This window comes from Thamnophis elegans, chromosome 5 (genome assembly GCF_009769535.1).
Source record: "Thamnophis elegans isolate rThaEle1 chromosome 5, rThaEle1.pri, whole genome shotgun sequence".
NCBI lineage: Eukaryota > Metazoa > Chordata > Lepidosauria > Squamata > Colubridae > Thamnophis > Thamnophis elegans.
The window spans coordinates 45,734,253-45,744,478 of record NC_045545.1 but is presented as its reverse complement, the minus strand read 5'-3'; positions in this window follow the sequence as shown (position 1 = coordinate 45,744,478).

The following is a 10,226-nucleotide window of genomic DNA, read 5'->3' as shown; positions in this document are numbered from 1 at the left end:
TTACTAGCCAATAGAGCTCCGAAGCGGGAGCTTACAATGCCATCGTGCAATTGGCCCTGGGAAGGTTCGTACCAAGCCGGGATTGGCTAACGGTTGCCATGGTCTACGGGGGAATATCAATGCCGCCCTTCAGATTTGAGAACCAACTAAGATTACCGGTTGGGTGTGTGTGTGTGTGTGTGTGTGTGTGTGTGTGTGTGTGTGTGTGTGTGTGTCAGATTTGAGAACCAACTAAGATTACCGGTTGTGTGTGTGTGTGTGTGTGTGTGTGTGTGTGTGTCAGATTTGAGAACCAACTAAGATTACCGGTTGGGTGTGTGTGTGTGTGTGTGTGTGTGTGTGTGTGTGTGTGTGTGAGTGAGAGAGAGAGAGAGAGAGAGAGAGAGAGAGATGCGGTCGTTCTGTTTCTGCGAGAGTCCATCGTAGTTTTTTTTCCCATCCTCGCGTCTCTTTGTGTTTATGACACAGTACTCTATTATTTTGATAAATAGATAATTTAACAGTTAAACATTAACGGTTATTAGGGGCAAACATATTGAATTAAAAACGTGCGATGATGTTTACCTAAAATTGTTCACAGGTGGTAGCGATACTAAAGCATGAAACCTGGACCAGCTCATGATTTTTAGTATTTAGGCACCAGTCCTATATTGTCTGGTCTCGCCTCCTATCACGCTGTTACCAATTCACCCTGTTTTGAGAGTCAATATTCAAATAAGATCTTGAGGCAAAGGGCAACGATCCGCTTATCAGAAAGACTGAAAATACCCAGCATCATTTATTAGGTGGGGGGAAAGACGAATACGTTCAAAGTATTGAAGAGCTATGCCTTTCAGTAGCAGCTTGTACAATTTTGTTAAAGGGTAATGCCTTGTTTCATCGGTTTAAAACAAAAAAATATGGTTTGTGTGGTTTCATGTTATATGAAGGCACCATTGTGATTTATTAAATGGTAGTTAAACAATGGCTAAAATCAAGATAATGAGTCAAGCAGTACTTGGTGTTCTAGTGAGACAAAGCAATTGACTGAAAAAGGAACTGGGTGCTGTAAAGCACAAAGAACTACATGTAATCCTTCATGACCCTAGTTGGGATTGGCAGTTTGGCCACTAAATGAAGCTGTTGTTAAGTGAAATCATGACGGCTCTTTTGATCTTATTTCATCTTTGCTTTACAGACCAATGTGACTGTAAACAGTTGCCAAACAAGGCAGTGGCTAATAAAGACCACCTGTGCAGAAGCTACCTCCAAAATAAAAGTATGAAACTGACATCCCAATGAGAAAAGCAATAGTAAAATAAACAGTTGTCATCCCAAAATATTACTGACCAAATTTTGCATGTTTCCATATATTTCGGCTGCATAAATCTGGCCACTTGTGCCTGTCAAAAGACAGCAAACTGAGTATGCAGCTCTTGTTTTTGATCAGCTAAATCCTTTCCTGAATCTCACTACCTACATTTCAAAATTCTATGCACCAAACACTCCTCTTGTAATTTACTTAGAAGTAGTAAAATTGTTAACTTCCTCATTAAAATATCTCATGCTGTTTTAAAAAAAACAAAGGGAAAGGGAAAAAGGCTGATGTTGAAGTATACAGCAAAGTGGTACCTGGTAATCACTCCTATGCTCTACTATCTAAACAGAATTCTAGTTGAAGGCTTCAGTCATTTGTGTAGACCTTTAGTGCATAGTATTTTTTTAGATTAATAGCCATGAGGTGGGAGAGGTGGAATTATGGAATGTGTTGCGAATTTATTCATGGGCAAGGTGGCGGGGGGAGGGACCAAAATGGAAATTAGACATTTTTATAGTGAAAGTGTTTTTCTTAAATCTCATTTAAAAGGTGATTTGTTTGTTTTTATCTTTCCCGCATTCATTCATAAAACCCAAGACTTTACCTTGTACCTGAGAAAAGACATGGAAGCCAAATAAAAGGTTTGGGCTGAACACTGTATAATCCTTACATACTGGTAGGTAGCCAGAAACAAGCTTGTTGACCATGCACCTCTCTTTTGCAGTCATTGGAACCCATTTGCAGCACTCAAATTTGTTGGGGAAATGTCAAAAATCATCAGGAAGCAGAGAGGAAGAAAGGTGTTTTCATAAGCTTAATACATCAGTGAAAATATAAATCCCACAAATCTCTCCAGATGGCAGGAAATTGACTAAAACCTCCACCCTCTGCCTTCTGTAATGGTATTACATCATGGCTTTGCTGACAGCTGTCCTTGGCTGCCAAGAATACTAATACAAAATAGACCTCAGCAGCAGAAAACTACTGACCCTGATGCTAGGGTATTATAGACAATATCCAGGCCTCACTAATAAGGGGCCTACATTTCACAATAGTGTATTGGATGGGTCAAAAAAATAACTAGGTGAAATATTCACTATCGCTTGCTTAAAAAGACTAGCTGAAGATGTCCAAAGGTTGAATTGGAGAGGTATCATTTGAAATTGTATGTATTTTGTTTCAGTTGTCTAGGGACATATTTTTGCAGAATCCATGTATCCATATTTCTGTGAATGTTTATTAATTAGATTTACTGCTATTCACTCAGAAGCCCAGAGTGTCATATTCCTATTTTCCCTATAACAATGATACAAGATAGGGTGGCAGAAAGAGAATGATTGGTCCAGGTGGTGATAAAAGGCCAAGGATTAGAGACTAGGTTCACATAGTCTGTAATAATGGTTAATTGACAAGCCACCCCTGGAAGAATTTAGGTTAGTTATAAAGCAAAAAAAAACTTTTGGTTTAGAAATTGTACAAGTCTGATTTATGTAGGTGTATTTCCAGTGAACTATTTCCAATACTATTAAATATAGGAACTAGACCTGTTTGAGGATTTTTTCAGATAACTATTCCTAGCATTACCCTTTGAAAAGAATGTGAAATTATTGTGCCTTTTTTCTTTAATGGAGGAGGAGAAGCAGAAGAAGTGATGGGGAAAACAAACGGTTCATAAATGGAAAATAACATGATCAAGTTCTTTTAGACAACTCCGTGTTTGACACAATGTGACTGTACAGTAAAAAGTCTCCCATGGGAGCACTCCCTGTCATTGGAATGAAATGACTTCATCTGCCATGAAGCTACAATTTGGAAACAACTGCTTTGTAGCCTACGAGTATGGATATTTGTTGAGTATCAAAACTTACATTCAGCATGACTTACTACCAAGGAAGTACATAACGATAACCATCAACCTCTTCCTTGAATATACTGTCCAGAGGATAGTATATTTTCTACTAGTCTCATTTCTCCTATGTTGAAATCCAAACAACAACTTCAAGTTCAGGTTCATAATGCTCTCAGATCTTTCTTGTAGTACATACCGGTACATGTTTGTGTCATTTGTATGGTCCCTGCAAGAGGCACATTAAACTATTTGATCAATGTTTTGCATAGGTTATCTTCCTACAAAGACTACATTGAGGCCATTTTGCAAAACTTAAAACAAACTATTTTTATGCAGGCATTAATTTCATGGCTCTAGTTCCTTAAATATAGTAGGAATGCTGAGCCAGCCATAAGTAGAGTAAATTTGTTCTATTGCATAAGGAAATATATTGGAGGTGTAAAGCTCAAGGCTTAAATGATGATTTAAAAGAAGGTGATTCACAAGTGAGTTTCAGATTACATCATATAGATGTCTATAATAAAATCTTATGCTGCTGATTGCATCTACCAAACATTTAATTTCCTGCATTAAGAAAAAGCCAAACACTGTTTTCAGAAAGTCCCATGCTGTATGTCTTTATTTTTTCTCGGAAAATAAGAATGCCCTGGAAAATATGCAACATTTAAGCAGCAGCATCTTATTTTGAGATACCGTGTTTCCCCGAAAATAAGACTTTGGACCCCCAAAATAAGTGCTTGGCCTTATTTTTGCGCAGGTCTTATTATTTTTGAGGTACAGGTAGCAGCAAGTGTGGTCATCTCATGACTGCTGCTGTCTTGCAAAAAAATTTCGGGAGGGCTTATTTTCAGGGGAGGGTTTATTTTAGTGCATGTGCTCAAAAGCCCGATTGGGCTTATTATCCAGGGAGGACTTATTTTCGGGGAAACGGCATATAGTAATTGTCCAAGAAATTATAATACACACATTTTGGCTTTAAATACCCAGAATTGTTTAGCGTAAGCCAGGGTTGTCAAACTCCTCACCCACAAGCTGGATGCATCACATGCTGGCCATGCCCACATCTGGTTTAGCGAAGGGAGGAAAAGCCCCAATATGTTACATGATGCCGCCATGACAACGTGACTTTGACACCCCTGGCATAGACAGATGCAATCTTACTCACATTTCTTTACTTTTCAAAGTTGCTCTTTCTTCAGGTTACAAATAACCCTCCAAAGAAATATACCAGCAAGGAATAAAAGATAGGATTTTGGCTTTGATTTTATTATTAGCATGCTTAACATCCAAGCAAGCATCTTTTAATCATCATTATCTGTTGACTTGCACAACAATTGGGCTATAATTCACATGATTTCCATCCAGCATACAGAACAGCCAATCTAGCTGGCAGATAATGCAAGTTCTAGTCAAATGCACAGAAATCACTAGATAGAGAAGAATGCAATGAGGCAAGCAATTGTTCTTGTGCCTCAGATGCTTATGTGAACAGGAGTAGTATACAATGAGAGAAAAAGTAATTCTTAACTAAGCTTTTTCAAATAAAAACATCTTTTATGCAACAGTCTCACATATTTCTTTTTCATTAGAAAAATAAACGTTACAATAGTGTACACGTGAATATTCAAATCACAATTTTCTCATTTACATCTGTGAATTTGCTGTATTTAAGAATCGATATCCAGAAAGCAAAATGTAATTTTAGTTCATATTTTTGCATTATTTAACTTCACACATGGTTTAGAAAATAAACAATAGCAGATGAAGGAGGAGAAAGGAGACCCTGAATGGCTTACACAATCAATTCTATAGACTTTTTTAAAATTTATTTTTGTTTAAAACAGCATTTCCAGAATATTTTAATATTTGCAATAAAAAAGAAAACATCATTAGCATAGCGTAACAAGATAAAGAAGAAACAAGTGGCGGTAAGAAATCATTGCTGCTTACCTAGGTTTGTAAATTCTTATTTAAGTTAATATAAATTATGATAAAAATTAATGAGTAAACAAAAGTATATATTACTGGTATTCTGGCAAAATATTACTGGCAAAAGAAGCAGAGATGGTCAGATTGATTCTTTTATCCAAAGAAGAGAATATATTTAACTTTGTTTCTATTTGGAAATTGCTTCCTGATTTTGTGTTTGCAATGGGGGGAAAATATGAAACTTTGATTTTGTTTTTGCTAATTAGATAGGGTCGTTATTATAAAAATGGCTAGGATATACTGTTGTGTAAAAGTAAAAAGTTGAGGTTTTAATGTTATCTTCTACTGTGCTAAAGTGAGTTGTAGGTTGGGGCCTTTTTCTTTCCTTTTCCCCTCTATACACCATATTTTCCCTCCCCCTTCTCCTAGTTTTATATTACTTTTTTGAATTTCTCTTTGTATTTTATATTTTGATAAACTAATAAACATGCAAAACCAATAAAAAGTACATTCTTACTTAACTTCCATATATTAAAATCAATGAATATAATAACAATCTTTGAGTCACTCTCCTTATTATCCTATTAATGTTCTTTATCCATCAAACAGGACACAGCATTCTGACTTCACCAGTATGTCACTATTCTGCTAAAATGTATTTTAATCATAAGAGCAGAGAAGACAAGTGCTGTAATCAACGTACAATCTGAAAGTCATTTGTCTCGTCCCTACCGCAACCTCTACAGCTGAAATAAACTGGCATAAACAAGCTTGGCCTGTTGTTCTCAACTTCCAGTCATTATTTAAAAGCATTAACTGCACAGAGTAAATTTATTATATGGTAGATTAATAATATAAAGAAATGAAATATCTAACTCTTATTATCTTGGCTAGTTCCGTTGCTTTGGGTCTGGAGCAATGAATGAATGATAACAAGTAGTGCAAAATAGGTCTAGAATAGATTGTAAAAAATTTGAGTGACAACTAGATGGTAGCAAATAGTTGGAGCATCTCTTTACTACCATCTAGTGGTAAAAAGTCTTTTGTCCAGCTGGCTGCTGCAAATGATGTCCCCATTCACAGATACAGCATTTTGTAGAAACCATAATCATGTCATAGACATTGTTATAACATCAGGGTATGTTTGATGTCGTTTGCCCTGCCTTGTCCCCTCTTATGGAAACCCATACTTAATATTCATCATAATGACTACATCTGGCATTCCTCCTAAGCTGAAATAATCAGAACAGTATTACCAAACAATATGGGGCAAGAAGACTTCCCTAGGGGGAGGAGTTTCCTTTGGAAAACTCTACACTGAGCTCCTATTTGGAGCTCAATGCAGAGTACAGAAAAATTGTATCTGAAAGATTTGAGGCTTGGTTTGGCCCTTGGTTTGGGTTTTTCACTTCACAAAAGTGTTGGTCCTAACTCAGGAAGAATCCCTTAGATGCAGGGTGGCTTTGGCCTTTTGGTGAGGACAGATGATCCTTCTGGATGAGGAAGAACCTACAGATCCTCACAAGAAGATAGGAAAGCCTTCATAATGCCTAAAATAAAGTAATTGTGAGTTTGTAAGAATGGGCTCAAGGAAAGTCTGGGAATAAAGCAAACAAGGCCTGAGCTTGTGTGACAAATAAAATATTCAATTTGGGTAACAGTTAGGCTTACCATATTTTCAAGCTGACAAACCAGGATAAAAGGTCATGATCAGCAGCCAGGGACTGTAGCTCTTAGTACTGTTTCAAAGCTTACCTCACTGTGTCTGTACAGTGAAGGGACATGTTTGGGTAGACCATTAATCCATGCTTCTCTAAAAAGGGGGACACATGCGTTTAAACTCCCTCACCCTTTGACTGAGCCTGCTGCTAAATTGCACAGGCAAAGGGGAAGCAAGTTATGACAGATGGGATAAATCCATCATGCCCACTGATGAGCTACACAGTCCTATTTGTCAGAAGGTTTTTGTTTTTTTTAATGCCTGCAATAAAGCACACAATCAGGCAATCCTGGTCAAACCAGGATATATGGCCAGGAGGAGTGACCTTGGAATATTTTCAGATTACCATTTCAAGTGTGGTTATTACCACTTGATCATTTTCATTCTTCATTGTATTATATACTGTCACGTTCCGTCGTTCAGATTGCATACAAACAGAGATTCAGTTTGTTTGGTGAAAAACTTTTATCTCTATCCAAGAAACTACGTGATAACCAGCACTAAATGCCAATGATACAAAGGCAATCAAATCCAAGTCAGTTCTAACCAAGTTAACATCATCACACACACACACACAAACACACAAACACACACACACAAACACACACACACACACACACACACACACACACACACACACACATATATATATATATATATATATATATATATATATATTTGTACCATTACCCCACCCAGCTCTGCCTACAACTCCACCCAGATGACACCCACCTACCATTACCAATCACCATGACCCACACCCTCAGTCACCCCCCCCACTCAGTGTCATCATATCATCAAGTTATAGCAATGACTAAATTCAGCCTCATCCTTGCAAACGTTCAAACTGCCTTTTCTATTTCTAATATCATCTAACTTAAAAAGATAAAATCGCACAACTTTCTATTATTTTATAAATGAATACTTATTCATTCTTATTGTTTAATGAATAAAGCTTGGATAAAATATATTCTAAACAATAACACAAAATAATCATCAACTGAACACCTTATTTTTTATTAACACAACTTTAAAAGTGGGATTCTTAAAAATAGGGAGGACAATCCATAATTGTTGCTACAAGGAATCTCTGAAAGTGATCAAGATAAACTTGGCAAAATTCTGCTTTGAAATTGCTATTCTTTTAAAGGATGACATAAGCTAGCAATATGGAAGAAATAACATCATTTAGAAACAGGCCTGGCGAGCATTATAATAAATGACAAAACAGAACTAGTAATTTTATCTGCCAGTATTTTAAAAAAATTGGTGTATTGTGGTATAGTTTGCAAAATCTACCAAGCTCTACAAAGATGAATAATGTTGCAAAAATATGGACTTTTAAAAAGCATTCTAGACATTGTTTTCTTCTTAGACAAATGTTTTGGTCAGGCAATTAAATACATTTTTTTCTTTTAATGAATGGATTCAAAACATTACTGTGAATAAATTTGCAAAGATATTGTGGGAATGTAAACATTAATTGCTTGAAATTTATACTTGCATATCTAGACATTATCATTTACGTTTTATAGTAAAATGCAATTTTATTTTCCCCAAATACTTTGTGAATACCAATTTATTATCAAAAATTAGTTTTTAGATAAAATAAACAAAACTATGAATACTCATGGGACTTGCTGGAAAAAGATGCTGTTCTTAATAGACAGATAACATTGTATCAGCCAAACAGCAGATCAAATGCACATTGGAAACCTATATACTTATGTATTCTAATTTCATTTAAATTATTTTACCTAGTTTCACATTAATAACCTTCATTCTATCACCTGGGATAGAAGCAATACTTCATAATCTCTTATCTATCTGTATAGCTGTTTAAAGCCGAAGAAAAAAACCAAGCAAAGGAGAACTATCATAGAAGTACTGATACCTTTCTTGGCTAAGGAATAAACTTGGATGTCCCTGAATCCCCCAGCTGAATGCTAACTTCTAGCAATGAGGACCATGTGTATGATTTCTGAAACTGCATTTGAAGCCATATGTGTGGTGTATTATCCATATATGGATAACTAGAGAAAGCATGCAGATGTCCTTCCAGATGTGAAAATAGGTGGAGCTAATTCCCACTATCTTAATATTTTAATCTCATACTATTTATATTGTAGTTTAACTGTGATTAATATGTGTGAAAATAACCTCTGGTGTGTGGGGCTCACATGCTATGTTGTGTATTGTAATTAGAGCATTTATATTTTACTCTTGGAGTGCATTCCCAGAATAGCTAACAATAACTTTTGAGGACCAAACTAAAATACTATCACTAGTGTCAGTACTGTAAAATAAATAATTTAAAGCAGCCTCTGAGAAGAAAACAGACCCCAAAAAGTACACTACTAGTCAGTTTCGAGGTATCTGGAAAAATAAAAATAATAGCCAATCACAACTTAGTAGACCTCAAATATATTGGTTTTAATAGTTTTAATGATTTTAATAGAAGAAAATATGTATAGCTCAGGATTGAACTGTGAGGTTCTTGGTGTTCTCAGAGCTTGGTTGCTAATTTGCAAATATTTCATTACACAACTAGATAATATTATCAGTGTAAGCATTTGGATAATGAAACACCTGCAAGCAAACAACCAAGTTCTGAGAGCACCAAGAACTCTACATTAGCTGTGCTCATACATTACATTAAGCACAAAATTAAAGAAAATACAAAGACTTTTTTTTTAAAAAAAAAGGAAATATTTCTTCTGGACTTATTAATTGCACAAATATATCATTGTATATTGAACCTGCATATGATATTGTAACGGAAGTATCTGGTTTAAAACATAGCAAGTGACTTTTAACTGGCATAGGACACTCTTAGCATATAACATGTGTAAATATTATGAGCTAAAAATAAGCTTCCAGACATAATTCAAGTTTTAATGTTTAAAGCCTGAATGGACAAGGTCCAGTATTTTATGAGCTCTGAATTTATATTGCTTATTGAGATAGGATTATCCTTTGAATATTAATTTCCTGTGGACTAACTTTTACAAAGGCATTCCTAATGGAAACCTTCTCCTTAACGGAAGATTATAATTTGGAGCCACTGCTGACCTTTAGGAAATTGCTTTGTTTTGGGGGACAGTTTTTAAAACTTTGTTAAGTGTTGGATTTCATGACATTATGAAACTAATTGCCAAAAGGTCTGAAGTGCAATCTCAAGAGCCAGCTGAAAACTATATAGATTGGGTAGAAACATCCCTATCAGGATTATTATGGAGCCCACAGAATATCTCTGATATGCCAGAAAAACATTCCATCCACTGTCAGTAAAAAGGTTACAAAGTGAAGGAACTGTGGATAGGATGGGAGTGGGGATAACAAAGGGAAGAAGCATGCTTATCCTGTATTCTTCTAAAGCACCATCTACATCATCTCTGGATCTGGACCAAAAAAAATGATTTTGCTATTAA